Source organism: Anomaloglossus baeobatrachus, chromosome 1, assembly GCF_048569485.1.
Source record: "Anomaloglossus baeobatrachus isolate aAnoBae1 chromosome 1, aAnoBae1.hap1, whole genome shotgun sequence".
NCBI lineage: Eukaryota > Metazoa > Chordata > Amphibia > Anura > Aromobatidae > Anomaloglossus > Anomaloglossus baeobatrachus.
In genome coordinates, this window is record NC_134353.1 from 371,525,934 (window position 1) to 371,541,218 (window position 15,285).

General features: G+C 43.8%; 1 protein-coding gene across 4 annotated transcripts in view; it reads right to left on the minus strand.

Annotated features, from left to right (window-relative positions):
* Window positions 1-15,285, minus strand: part of CSGALNACT1 (chondroitin sulfate N-acetylgalactosaminyltransferase 1) — a 528,406-nt gene that overhangs the window by 266,779 nt on the left and 246,342 nt on the right. The window contains exon 1 of one of the 4 annotated variants that reach the window (XM_075352487.1): window positions 12,654-12,680. The exons of the other annotated variants lie outside the window; for them this stretch is intronic. The gene's annotated coding sequence lies outside the window, so the exon portion shown is untranslated. Of the gene's footprint in view, window positions 1-12,653; window positions 12,681-15,285 lie in introns of those variants that run through there. 4 annotated transcript variants of the gene reach the window in all.

The following is a 15,285-nucleotide window of genomic DNA, read 5'->3' on the forward strand; positions in this document are numbered from 1 at the left end:
AACCCAGTATTCTGGATTACTTTGAATTCGTACAATCCGAGGGTCACGTTGTAGGTAGTGCAGCAAGAAGGCGCTCATGTGTCTTGTGCATCCAGGAGGACCAAGTCCTTGGTGTGTTGGTGGCAGAGAGGTGAGAATCGTGCCTCCTTCCTCTGCCCTCTCCCCACAACCTCGCACAACCGAAATGTGAGCAAGCTCTCACTCATCTGCTGAGTCTTCCATGCCCATCGCCAGTTCGTCCTCCATTTCTTCATGGGCTCCTGCACCTTCCTCAACACTTTTTGCTGATACTATGCGCCCTTGTTAATCCCTCTCCCTCACCATGACTGCCGCATAGGTGCCGCTGACCATCTGGACCTCGTAGATCTTGTTATCCCTTCCGCATATACTCCTCCTGTACTTCCTCCCCTTCCTCTTGTCCCAACACCTGACTCCGAATAATAATTACAGTGTGCTCCATCATGTAGATGACCAGAATTGTCACGCTGAGAATGACATTGCCAGTGCTAAACATCTTCGTCGACATTTCTAAACTGTGTAGCAGGGTGCATAGGTCCTTGATCTGACACCACTCCAGCAGCGTGATCTGCACCACCTCTGGATCAAGTTATCCCAGGCTATATGTCATAACGTATTGCAGCAGGGTTCGGCGGTGTTGCCACAAACGCTGCAACATGTGCAGATTCAAATTCCTGCGTGTGGGCACATCACATTTCAGGCGTTTAACCACCAGACCTAAAGACTTCTGTAGCGACGAAAGTTGTTGAGCTGCTGTGTGCGCACGATGGAAGTGAGCACATAGCGAGCGTGCACGCTGCACAAGGCCATGTAGGCCGTGATGGTGTTTTAAAAATTGCTGGAGAATTAGGTTCAACACGTGAGCCATACAAGGCACGTGTGTCACATTGCCCTGACGATGGCCCGCAGCCAGGTTTGCATCATTGCCGCATACGGCTGTTAAGTCACCAATGGAGTCCGCTCCGTCAATTTGTACTCCGGTCGCCAGGTGACAACGTGTTCCTTTCATGAATAGTGCTGATGATGGGAGAGGAGTCGATGCCAGCGGCGCAGGTGGACGCAGGTTATGCTCACCCACTGGGCTGCATTACCTTGACAGATGCAGAATCTCTGGCTGAATGTAGCTGGTGGGTATCTCACAGATGAAATACCATCATTCAGCTACAACCAATGGGAAGACACCACACCCTTTTTTATGCCCATCCGGTCTGCAGACCACTGCCAGACATAGCTATGACCTCTGGTTACTTTTACCCCCAGTTCAGTTTTATGATTTTGTGTGCTTGTTACCTGACTACTTTTCCTGCTTGCTGTTTATGTACCTTGTTGGCCGATCCGCATTTCACCTCTGCTTGTTTTCTGATTAAGTCCTGGCCGTCCCATTCTGTTCCTGTTCCTCAATTAATGTTTTGACCCTGCCTGACTACTATTCTCTGGAACTGCAGCCTTCCACCGGTATTAATCACCTTGGGCCCCGTGCAATTCCTAATCCCTGTATAGGGGTTAAAGGGTTTCAGGGTTCTAGGGGTCCTGCTTGTTGAGTGGCTTCCCTCTAGCCTATCATTAACAGCCCATCTGAGTGTGTGGATCAAGGAAGGTGTTACACCGTGCTCTCTGCAGAAGGCCATGTGGGCCAGGATAGTGCTTTAAAAATTGCTGGACAACCAGGTTCAACACGTGAACCACACAAGGCATGTGTGTCACATTGTCACAGCGAAGGGCCGCACCCATGTTTGCATCATTGTCGCACCCGGCCTTCCCTGGCTGCTGGTTGAGTGGAGACAACCATTGATGAAACTCGGTATCCAGAGCTAACCGTCCACAACTTCTCAGCGGTGTGACTCACATTTCCCATACATTTCAAAGTAAAACTTTGACCGCCTGATGGCATTGAGCTCTGCTGCCAGCATAGTAAGGAGGTGTGTGGTAGTCCTTGTGCGCAGTTGCAAGGAAGGGTGGCCTGACCACACAGGGTTTGCGCCAAGGTGGAGGACCCACACGAGGTTGAAGAGGCAGAAGCAGTGTATTAACTTCTACATACAGAAGAAGGATTGAAACAACTCGTGGGGACGGCAAGACTTGTACAGCAGACCCTTCTCCATCTCTCACCATAGTTTGCCAGTGCCCAGTCAGTGACATGTAATGACCCTGTCTATGCTTACTGGTCCAAGTATCTGTGTTGAAATGCACCCTGTCGCACACAGAGTTTCTCAAGGAAGTGGTGATGTTGTGTGCGACATGCTGGTGTAGCGCGGGCATGCTTTTCTTGGAGAAGCAGTGGTGATTGGGCATCTGGTACTGGGGCACAGCGACAGACATAAGGTCTCTAAATCCTGTGTGTCCACTAGGCGGAAAGGCAGCATTTCGGTAGCCAACAGCTTACAGAGGGATAGAGTCAACCTCTTAGCTTTGTCATGGGTCGCAGTAAGTGGCCTTTTATTTGACCACATCTGAGGGACAGAGATCTGGCTGCTGTGTGTAGACGGTGTTGAGTAGGGTGTCCCTGGAAAAATGCAGGTTTGTGAGGAAAGTGCAGGCGGAGACATGATGTTGCCTTCATCCAACGTTGGTGCTATTGATGTTTGAGAGAGCTGTACACACTCACTTGTTTCCCCTTCCAAACCAACTGACGACCTACCAAGCAAACTGCCTGTTGCGGTTACAGTGGTGGAAGTTGTGGGTGGAAAAACAGGTGTGACAGCTGTCCCCACAGTCCTAGAAGATGATGAGCGCGCGGATGCACTGGAAGGGGCAGGCGGTGGATGGTTCGCTCCGCTAGGCCGCATTGCAGCACAGTGAGCTTCCCACCAGGCCATATGATATTTATTCATGTGACGATTCATGGAAGAAGTTGTCAAACTGCTGAGGTTTTGACCTCTACTAAGAGAACCATGACAAATTTTACAGATCACATAATTTGGGCGATCTTTTTCTATGTCAAAAAAGGACCAGGCTAGGCAAGGCTTAGAGGCCATGCGACCTGTTGATCCACCCCGAATAATGCTCAGAGGCAGAGTGGTGACTGATGATGCAGTTGTAGACGTGCTACCAGTGCTCCGACTCTGTCCAGGAAGGCGCAAGGTAACTTCGTCGTCGGTTGCATCCTCCTCCACCGCCTCTGTTGACCTCCTCGAGTGCCTGACTGGGGGTTGACAGTAGGTGGGATCTAGAACTTCATCATCAATTGTTGTGTTTGCACTCCCCTCCCCCTCAGACCGAGCCTCTTCTTGCCCTGACCGAATATTTAAGTTGTCATCCCAATCGGGTATCTGCGTCTCATCTTCATCAGTATGTTCCTCATTGTCTATAACCACAGGTGTTGGAAAGGCAGCATTTTGGTAGCCAACAGTTTGCAGATGCTGAAAGTCAACCTCCAAGCCATGTCATGCCCTTCTAAAAGCATGTAAAACACAGCGAGGGGACTCCAACCACAGTCTCCCTCGTTTCCACTAACTGGGCCACACACACCCCACTTGCCTGGGATCGGTTGAGCCCCCTTTTGAAAAAGAAAAAGATGCTTTGCATGAAGCACTCTCAAAAATACGCGTGCCTTTCCCGTCCCCTGGCTGACCCAAGGGAAGAAAAGTCCTCTGAGAGCCATGACTTGTTCATCTTGGTTCTTTTAGAAACACAGCGCGGGGACTCCAACCACAGTCTCCCTCGTTTCCACTCACTGGGCCACACACACCCCACTTGCCTGGGATCGGTTGAGCCCCCTTTTGAAAAAGAAAAAGATGCTTTGCATGAAGCACTCTCAAAAATACGCGTGCCTTTCCCGTCCCCTGGCTGACCCAAGGGAAGAAAAGTCCTCTGAGAGCCATGACTTGTTCATCTTGGTTCTTTTAGAAACACAGCGAGGGGACTCCAACCACAGTCTCCCTCGTTGCCACTAATTGGGCCACACACACCCCACTTGACCGACATCAGTTGATGCCCCTTTTCAAAATGAAAAAGATGCTTTGCATGAAGCACTCTCAAAAATACGCGTGCCTTTCCCGTCCTGGCTGACCCAGGGGAAGAAAAGTCCTCTGAGAGCCATGACTTGTTCATCTTGGTTCTTTTAGAAACACAGCGAGGGGACTCCAACCACAGTCTCCCTCGTTGCCACTAATTGGGCCACACACACCCCACTTGACTGGCATCGGTTGAGCCCCCTTTTGAAAAAGAAAAAGATGCTTTGCATGAAGCACTCTCAAAAATACGCGTGCCTTTCCCATCCCCTGGCTGACCCAGGGGAAGAAAAGTCCTCTGAGAGCCATGTCCACATTGTCAGTGGACAGACACGTGTGCTTATCTGCCAGCAGACCCCCAGCAGCACTGAAGACAGGTTCCGAGAGAACGCTGGCTGCAGGACACGACAAGATCCCCAAGGCGTACGTGGCGAGCTCAGGCAATTTATCCAGATTGGAAGCCTAAAATGAGCAGGGCTCAAGTTGCACAATAATGGAATCGATGTTTCCTTGCATATACTCATATCTGTGTGTCCTCCTCTTTTTCCTTGTCCAGCTGTTTTGTTTTCGCATGAGTATATGTCCTTGTCACTTTCCCATGTGTTGTGAGTTGTTTGTCACCTTTTGGACACCTTTGAGGGTGTTTTCTAGGTGTTTTTCTGTGTTTGTGATTGCCTGCCATTGTTTCCTATGCAGTTCGAGTTCGGTTCGTCGAACGTTCGACGAGCCGAACTCGAACGGGACCTCCGTTCGGCGAACCGACCTCGAGCCGAACCGGGACCGGTTCGCTCATCTCTAAGAAGGACATCCATAACAGATTACTGCTTTGAGGATATGGCCACACTAATTATTAGGGCAGGGGATTTTCTTCCCAAGACAAAATAGTTGATCTATGAATTTCAGAACTATGCACCTTCCAGTTTTGAAGAGCTGTATATTGCCACTGGACATCAAGGGGAAAGAAGTGTCCTGCAATATTGTATAAAGTTTACTCTGTGCCCAAAGGGCCACAATGCACATAAGACTTTGGTATATGGACAAGATGAAGGGAGACTGAATACAGAATGATTTCAATGTTATGATCCAATTGAGAGATGTCGTGGAGATTAGATATCAATGCTGGCACTGAAAACAGGTCTGACACCATATCAAAGTTCATATAAACACCATCCCATTGATTTAACCATTTGTGTGCATGGATCATAATGCAGATGCACAAAACTGTTTTCAAATATACATGGTGCTAAGAAAAACCCCAAGAAAACAGGAATGCAATCCAGTCTAACGCATTTTATTCCAAATGTTCCCCTGAATTAAGATTGCAGGAATTGAGCAAGAATGTTATGGGGTATAAAAACAGGATTGCCCAATAGGTTTTAAAAGATTTTTTTCCCCCCAATTGGCCATAAACAGAATTAAAAATATATTTAAACAGTGAATGACTGTAGTGTTGACATTCCATATACGTTGAAGAAATGAGAGTGTGTTGGGGAATGTCGGCAGCAGAGTGAAGGTGCAGCACCGGTCTGGTAGTTGAGTTAGTTTCTTTTGCATTTTAATGCTCCCTGTGCCCATCAATAATGTCTTTTAAAAGTAGTTGATAATCCATTTAAGGTCAAAGTCACATGTCCAGTATCCGTCTGTTAGGCCTAAGTCACACGGCATGAAAATCGGAGCGAATGGAATGCAATGAAACATCGCATTCCACTCAGACCAATATTACTCTATGTGCCAGCACCCATGAGCGATTATTTTCTCAGCCCTAATCAGACCGAGTAAACAGTCGCAGCATGCTGCGGGTGTATTGCGATCCTTGTTTCTCTCGCACCCATTCAAGTCTATGGGGTGAGAGAAAAATCGCACTTCGATCGCGTTACACCAGTGTAACGAGAGTGCTGAGCCAGAATGGTAATAGCTGGCAATGGAGGAGAGAGGGAGAAAAATCCCTCCCTCTCCTCCTCAGCGTCGGCCCTCCCCTCCTCAGCGCTGGCACGCCCCTCCTTAGCGCCGGCCCGCCCCCCGCAGTTGTGGTCCGATCGCATGACAGCGTGCTGCCAGAGTGTCATGCGAGGATCGCAGTAGTCCCCGTGTGGCCCCGGCCTTAGAATGGATCCAGCAGTAATCCATTGACAAAAAAAAAAATTGTCCAAACACAACTTTTGTCCATTTTGAAAAAAATTATTTTTTGCAGGATCCGTCCTTTTGTTTTGTTGTTTTTAAACATGAGAGTCTATGGAAAATATATCTGTTAATGAATTGCTATTTAGTCATCCATTTTTCTTTTATTTGTAAAGTATTTTTTGTTTACTGGATCAGTTTCAAATGGAAGATAAATAGTAATTAGTTAACTAATCTGTTTTCCATAGACTCGCATGTTAAAAAAACAGATCTTGCAGAAATCAAATTTTTTCAAAGCGGACCAAAAAATTGTGTTTGAAGCATTTTTTTTGAGAACAGATTGCTGCTGGATCCATTCTAATGGCTGATTACTGGACATGTGAATTTTAGCATATTAGGGTTAGTTGATCCATTGGCGTACATGACAACTTCTAGGCAGTGTTCCTTTTCCCCACAAGGTTATCTTAGCTTGAGTTCTGGTATACAGGGTTCAACAAACAATTAGTGTCCTAAATAATAATGCATATTCATTAATCCATGTGCCAGATATTGCACCTACAACCCCAACCCACATTTCAGATGGGCTTCCTCAGGGGCTTTGGTAAACTGTGCAAGAAAGGCTATTAAATATAATCCCCACAAGTTTCATTGATTTGGCCACAATAGTTGGTGCATGCGCCTCCGTTGTCAAGACTCTGACTTTGATTTTATTGTATTTTAGTACATTGTCTTATTGTGGTATTTAAATAAACTTTACAATTTGTCTTATTTGTGGAATGGTTACTCCATATTTGATACCTGAGGGTTCGCTACAATTATGTCTTGCCTATGTAGTATTCTGTGCACTACACCGTCCTTTTTTCCAATCATATTTCTATTATGCTCTTAGAAAAGGAGATGGATTCGAGCGATGTATGAATTAAGAGTAAAAAATGTATTCTCTAATTGACACCTCAAGGATTGGGATATATTAGGCAGAAAGTGAACAGTCCGTTCTGGATGTCGATTTGTTGGAAACAGAAAAAACCGGCAGGTGTAATGATGTGAGCCACTCTGACAAGAGCCAAATTGTGATGTCTCAAAGACTGATTCATTCCCAGTATGCAATAGTTAACAATTTCATATCCACCAAAAGCTGTGGTATGGAAAGGTGTCAAAACACAATCTGCAATGCAATGTGTTAAGTTTGGAGCAACATAATCGGAACACCAGTCAGTGCCTATGGGCATAATATGGACAGCAGGGAGTGTGTATTGCTTCTCTGAGCAAGAGCTAGGCTAATGAAAGAAGATAAAACGCAGAGGCAGTGTGATGCTCTGAAAAGTGTTGTGATAGGAAACTTTGGCTCCAGATATTACTAAATTACTTTTCCATGTACCACCTACAGTATCTATACCATTGACTTTGCGCTATGTCTTGGGGGCAAGACAAGTCTAATATTGAACTCCTTATTTCCAAACCACAATAGTTATAATATGAGGGAAATGCTGATATAAAAATATAGTTTGCACTTTGATCTCTTTTGTTATTAAATTTTTTTATGTAACAATTTTTTTTCCCTAGTTCTTTTCCTAAAACTAACTCTACGTTGAACCATATCCCAAGTCTAATTGTACCCTAAAGACTAACCATAGTCCTAAACCTAAACACAGTTAGAAATCTAGCCTTAAACCTTACCATAAAAAAATCATAATCCTAACCCTATTTGGTGCTGTAAAAAGTGTAAATGTGATGCTTGCACTATGTGGCATAGTGTGATGCTTGACACTATGTGGCATAGTGTGATAATTGTCACTAGGTGACACTAAATACTACTTGTGTGCAGTGTGAACAGAGAGGTAGTCAAATAAGCCGGGGTCAGGAATCAGGACGACATGACAGAACACAGGGAGCAGGCAGAGACGAGATCAAGATACGGGTCGAGGGTCAGGTTTCCAGGAGAATACGTAAAGGATACAGGGAGCAGGAGGAGACATGGTCAGGAGAAGATCCGAGGTCAGAAGCCACGAGGTAACGACAAAGTCAGGGGGGTGGGCAGAGCAGAGTCAACTACAGTCAAGGGTTGAGAAGCCAAGATCAAATAACTGTACACAGGGAGTCAAAAGCAGTTACTGCGTAACCACGAAATACGACTGGCGGCAATCTGGGTGAGCATGCTCCCCTAATAAAGCAGAGCAATCACCCGGAACAAGGAGCATCTGGGAAAGCCCATCTCAGTACTAGCGAAGGACCCAGTGCTGAGAAACAACCCGTCCACAGGAGCTAAAAACAAACAGCAGAGCATCTAAACCTGCAAAACGCTCTGCGCGACGAAACAGGCAAGTACCAGCTTTACAGGAGAGCATGGCAGAACACAACAGAGCACAAAATGCTTTGCACATCGGAACTGTGACACTAACATTGGAAAGCCAGCTCTTAATATTGAGCAAATCATGTGCACTGTACTTGATCAAATTCTACTATCTTCATTAAAACGTTGCCAAAGTCTGCGCATGTGTGTACCTTGACCTCCAATGCCATTTTAATTGAAGACATGGAGGAGAAGAAGACTATGAGTGGCAGGGACGCAGATTTAAAAAAAAAAACAAAAAAACAAAAAAAAACACAATCTGTGCATACGCCGATGCCGCTCATATTAATGAAGGCAACATCACAATAGCAATGCACATACGATGCCAACAGCAGCAATGGCTGCACAAAATGTAATTAAAAAAAAAGGGGCAAGCCAGGAGAATGCAGGAGGAATATATACAAAGTACCCAACCCACTGCCCATGCCACTCAACCAATGTACATATTTCTGGACCTTTGAGAACTTTTTTTCTGCAATCAAACATACAATCTGGAAACTAAAAGTATGATTTGAGTCACCATTCTAGCGCCAGTATGGCAGTGCCTGTACTTCATATGGGAAAATTCTGCTGGTTGGTTCCCTTTAATGGCTAAAAAAAAATGTTCCTGTGCTGAGATGATCTGATGTATGTGCCCCTGCTATGTACTATGTAATGTCCGAGTCTGACCGCGCGGGGAAAGGATCTGATCATACCACATTTCCTGGGCCGGGGAGGAAGTAAAAGAGTATACAGACAATACAGCATGGGATAGCAAATTATTCTTCCTGTGAGGTAAAACATTTTACTGCAGAATATTTTTCTAATCCCCTGCAGTAATGTTTGTATACTTTTTACCATGTCCCTGTATGGTCAGACATATCCATTACATAGTACATAGCAGGGACACATACATAACATCATCTCAGCACAGGAACATTTTATTAAACACATCCATTTGTGAAAATTATTATGATTCCAAGATCTAATGATTAAAATTAACTTTAATATGAAGTTTGTTTGCAGGAAAACCCCTTTAAGTAATTTATTTTTCCTCAATAATAGTTTTGAGCAGACCCGGATCGGCAAAATCCGGATACACGCGGTTTGAGCGGCAGATCCAAGTCCGACCCGGACGCGGGATTCCGGGTGCACGATCCGGATCCGTGTGTGTTCTCTCTCTCTCTCTCTCGTCAGCATTCTGCTTCCCATTGACATATATGGGGCCGGATTCCGGATCGGATCCGGACTTCTTTATCAGCCCGCCGCGGATCCGCCGGACCCGGATTATTCACAGTCCGCTCAACTCTACTCAACAATTTCGTTACCCAGGTGTTTTAGACACGATTTATGAAACACCACTATAACCAAGAGGTCGCATTTATTTTGCCACCTATCACTCCAATCACATCTCCCCAGAGAAAGGTTTGTACACTTTTGAATTTGACACATTTTTTTGTGACTTATTAAAGAATTTGTGACTTCTGGTGCTTAAATACTTGTAAAAACTGGTAAGACATAAAAAAAAAAAAAAAAAAAAAAAAAAAAAAAAAAAAAATTGCACAGAAAAAGAAAATTCCACAAGACAAAGAAAAAAGCGCGACTTCGATAACTCTCAATTAGCGTTAAGATTATTTATGAGGTCACAATTTAATGCCATTCACGTACAAGATATTTGCATAAAACGTCTTTCATTTGATATGTGGGATATACAAGCATGTTAAATAGGAGCGGAAATAAAACATTCATTACTAGGACTCTTTAAAAATGTATACACAAACTGCTGCTGTGTGACTCCGTATCCTCTGCCATAAGGACATGTCGTCTGTGCAGCCCCACAGGTCCCACAACGTCTCTAGTGGGAAATTAACAGCTTGTAGGAAGCGCAGACACTTTTGAACTTGCCGTGTTATCAGCAAAGTCATAGAAAATGTCAGAGCCAGGTATAAAAGCATTGCAGTATCAAGAATGATCCACACAGACTATGAAAGAACTAACCAACTTTAATGTGAAAACTGCAAGGTGCAAATATCCACATTATCAGTAGCTCTTTCTTGGAAAAAACGTTTTTAAGAAAATAAGTATACAAGGACATAGATTGGGAATTCTAGTTTGATGCCCCTTCTAATGTGGTGCCATAGAGTGAATTCATGGTGGAACATTAACATCCACTAACACCTTAAGGCTATGTGCCCACGCTGCGGATTTACCGCGGATTTTGCCGCGGATTTGCCGCGGATATACCGCGGATTTGCCGAAAATCTGCAGCAGCGGCACTTCCAAGCCATTTCAATGGCATTTTGGAAATGCTGTGTCCATGCTGCGGATTTTTCTGCTGCGGATTTGCCGCGGATTTTGATGCGGAAAAATCTGCAGCATGTCAATTGTTTGTTGCGGATTTGGGTATAGAATGGGAAAAAAAAAAAAAAAATCTGCATCAAAATCCGCGGTAAATCCGCGGGTGCGGATTTGCCGCGAAAGTCGCAGATTTTCAGGCAGAAAAGTCCGCAGGTACATTCTACCGTGGACACATAGCCTAAAAGGTGCAAAAATGGAAATTGGCCCAGTTGGAAAGGGATGATGAGGGGTAAAAAAATAAAATGTAAGTAGAGTTGAGCGGACTGCCAATAATCCGGGTCCGGCGGATCAGCGGCGGGTTGACAAAGAAGTCCGGATCCGATCCGGAATCCGGCCCCATATATGTCAATGGGGAGCGAAAGAGAGCGAGAGAGCGCGAGAGGAAAAAAAAAAAAAACGAATCCGGATCGTGTACCCGGAATCCCGCGTCCGGGTCGGACTCAGATCTGCCGCTCAAACCGCGCGGATCCGGATTTTGCCGGTTCTGGTTCCGCTCAACACTAAATGTAACACATTTATTAACGTGTACGAAAAGAAGAGGAATGTGTCAAAATATGACAAATTTATCATGCACTATGGCAATAAAGGTTGAGTTTATTACAAAGAATTAGGAATTTATCAACCTAAAAACATCCAATATATAACTGATCGCCTTCTTTATTTTGTGCAACATCACAAATAGCATTAAAAGGGGTGGTCTGACATCTAACATTTATTTTCTAACTATTTTTACCCCTTAGCCCCTTTTGTAATTATCATTATTATACAATTCCCTACACTTCTCCCTATTGAATACCTAAATGTGTATTTTTTTCATGCATTTCCTGTGACTTTTCATTTGTGAAGAGTCTCAAACATGACATCACGGGAGGCTGGAGCTGCAGTCACTCCCCACAGTATTTATTGCTCCTCCTGTAACAGGATGTCATGTGGCGCTGCAGTTACTTACTAGTTTCTTGCATTGCAGCTCTCTTAGGATGTTTAGGATCTTGAGTGATAGACACTGTAGCTGAAGTTAGTGCAGGGCCAATATTACTGTCTCTGCTCAAGCTTCTGTTTCTGGTGTGAAACATGTTGACAGCGGTGGTGCTAGATGCAGTGAGTAACACCAGTGCTGCCCCACACACTGTAGCACCACAGTCAAATGAAGCATCATCAGGGGGTGAAGCTGGTATAACTCCCCGTTTCTATCCCCTTATGACAATTCGTTTGAGGGTGGTGCAAGAAAAGCAGTTGCAGAGAGAGGAGTAAAATGCCTGTGTTCTACTACCTTGGCCACAGGATCCAAGACATCTTCAGAGGGCAATGATGCAAAAACTAGTAAGAAACTGCAGCCCTGCCCTCTGGTGATGTTCTGTTCGAGGAGAGGCAATGGATGCTGCGGAGAGTGACTGCAGCCCCAGCCTCCTGTAACCTCACGTCAGACTCCTCTCAAACAAAAAGTCATAGGAAGTGCAGTAAAAAAAACCTAAAAGCACCTTATTAATTTGATGATAAGTAGGGAGACGTGTAAAGAGTTGTCTAATAAAGCTAATTACAAAAGTGGTTAGGGGGTAAAGTATATATTTATATAGTATACCCCTTTCACATGTAAAGTGCCATGGAATTGATGGCGCTATAATAATAAATAATAATAATAAAAAAAGAGAAGATAGTTGGAAAATATATTTTTGGGTGCTGGACCATCCCTTTAACTCATTTTCTTGTAAACTAGTTATAAAGCAAAATAAACATTTAATCTAAAATAATGTGCATTGACACACACACACACACACACACACACACACACACGCATAGATATAGATGAGGAAATTTCCTGTCAATGCAACAGTCTTTACAAAAAATCACCAAATAAAAAGAATTAAATAATCAAGACTTACCTAATACTTCAGATTCAGCATAAAAATGTATTCAATCTAGGTGCCACAAATGAAAATGAAAAAGGCAAAAAAAAACAAAAAAAAAAAAAATTAAAAAAAGGCAACTAAGTGAACTATCTTGCCATGATAGATTGAATTTTACAGTTTGACTTTTTAAAATCATAATAAAAAAATCTAAAAACTTATATATATGGTAATGACGTTAAGTTGTGAACATTAGAATTAATAAAGTTGCAAAAAAAATCTGAAAATCCGTGTTTTACAATATGGACAATCTTCAGCCAGCAGCTTGGCCAAGTACTTTCTAAAGTTATGCTTGTACATGCTTTTGGTGAAGAGAGCACAGTACAAGCCTTCCATTCATCCTGATAAAATCCCGGTGACAAGCAAACTGCAGATCCATAGACCAGGGTTTAATTTAGGAAGAGTAGAGTAGTCTATCCTGTTGCGTTCTTCATTCCAACAGAGGTGATAAAATCGAATAATACACTGAGGAGCTTGAAAAAGCAAACAACTTTCTGTTGCGTCAAGCTACTTACTGTGGACTGAAAACACTTATCAGAGGTATTAAATATGCTGAAGACAGTTTTTCAGCATCCCCTCTGCACCTTCTCTCGGACTAGATGGAGTCTGTCCGCATCTTACAGTGCAGCTGTGCTCTACAGCAATCTCTACTTGTCTATACTGATGCCATTCACTAGAAACAAGCACAGAAAAGTGCATTCATGTATCGGAATTACTTTTGGGGGAAAAGAAATTCAGACCAACCCTCTTCTGCTGAGACAGATGAGCAGAAAGGCTCATTGATTGTGAAATGGAACCACCAGGGTAAAAACACAGTATCTGCCCTTGTAATACTATTTAAAGTACCATTAGAAAATAAACTTTTCATACCATATTGACTTCTGTACACAGCATAACTCCATGGTTGCTTAAGCTTTGAAATCTTTAGCCTCAGAGCACATTCCGCAAACGCCTTTCCTATGGTACTTGTCAGACCGTTGCTTAAACATATGCATCACAGCATGAGAGGGCTAAGGTATTCTGCAGGGGCAAGAACGATGTCCTATGTCTGGGCTATCACACTACTCGTCTGAGTCCTGTCAAGCTTCAGTTGTAAAAAAAATGTATATTTAGATCCTCCTCTAAAATGTCTCCAACCCCTTAACCCAATATCATGTACATGTGGCTAATCGGTGGGGAGGAGACACTGCACCTCAGCCGATAAGCTGCCCTTGGTGTTGGCAGCGTCTGAAACTGCACAACTATGGATCTTCACAGCCCAGTCTACTCTCTTCAAATCAAAGGAGTGGTTGTGCAGTACCCTGTCGAGGCCACGATACAGTAGACGGAGCTGTACAGAGCTGTAATTGTGCAGTTCCAGCAGCCGCCGACTCCGAGCACAGATGATCAGCTGGAAACCAGGTGTCACACCCTTATCGATCAGACATTGATTATCTATCCTAAGGATAAGCCATCAATGTTAAAGTAGCTGAAAACCTATTTAAAGCCTTTTGCAGAAAATAGCAAATTATTTTTGCACAATATCAAGGTTTCTGACCTTACAAAATGTCATAAAATATATATATACGTAAAAACAGATTGAAATCACAAAACAAAATTAAGATCACAGAGAAAGTAAAGATTTTTATGAGAATTGTGTATATCTAACATTTATATCCATAGAAATTTCACATTATAAAAGAAATGAGATTCTATAAGCCACTACCATTACGCACATTACTTGAGAAGTGATGAACGACATACAATGCGCGCATTATACTCATGCAAACTTGTGCCCTATGGAGATGAAGAGAGTAGGACTTAACTAAATTTATAACCTTAATATCTTAAATCAGATCTGCTCTCATGGATTCTTAGGTAAAAGAAATATTTAAAGAAAATTATTCTGTTCTCATGTTCAAAACTTGGAGATCTTGCATTCTCTCCAGTTGAAGATGAATTGAAAGATTAGATTGTTACCTTTAGATAAGACAAAGGGGATTTCCAAAAAGCCTCTTAAAAAAAAAAAAAAACAAACAAAACTCAAAACACACAAGTGGACATGATTGATAAAAAGATCCATCATCAATAGGGATGCCCCATACCAGGAACAACACAGAAAGTAGAGGGCCCCTCTACAAGAAAAATAGAAGGGTTCTTTGCAGTCCAGTAGCTCATCATAAATGGACAATCCTTCACACTTTAGCGATGCAGCAGCGATCCGACTAGCGATCTGACCTGGTCAGGATCGCTGCTGCATCGCTACATGGTCGCTGGTGAGCTGTCAAACAGGCAGATCTCACCAGTGACCAGTGACCAGCCCCCAGCGACGTACAAGCGACGCTGCGCTTGCACGGAGCCGGCGTCTGGAAGCTGCGGACACTGGTAACTAAGGTAAACATCGGGTATGGTTACCCGATGTTTACCTTAGTTACCAGCTCACACCTCTTAACTTAGCGTGTGCAGGGAGCAGGAGCCAGCACTGGCAGCGTTAGAGCTGCGGAGGCTGGTAACGAAGGTAAATATCGGGGTAACCACCTTGGTTACCCGATGTTTACCTTAGTTACAGCTTACCGCAGGCTGTCAGACGCCGGCTCCTGCTCCCTGCACATTCAGGATTGTTGCTCTC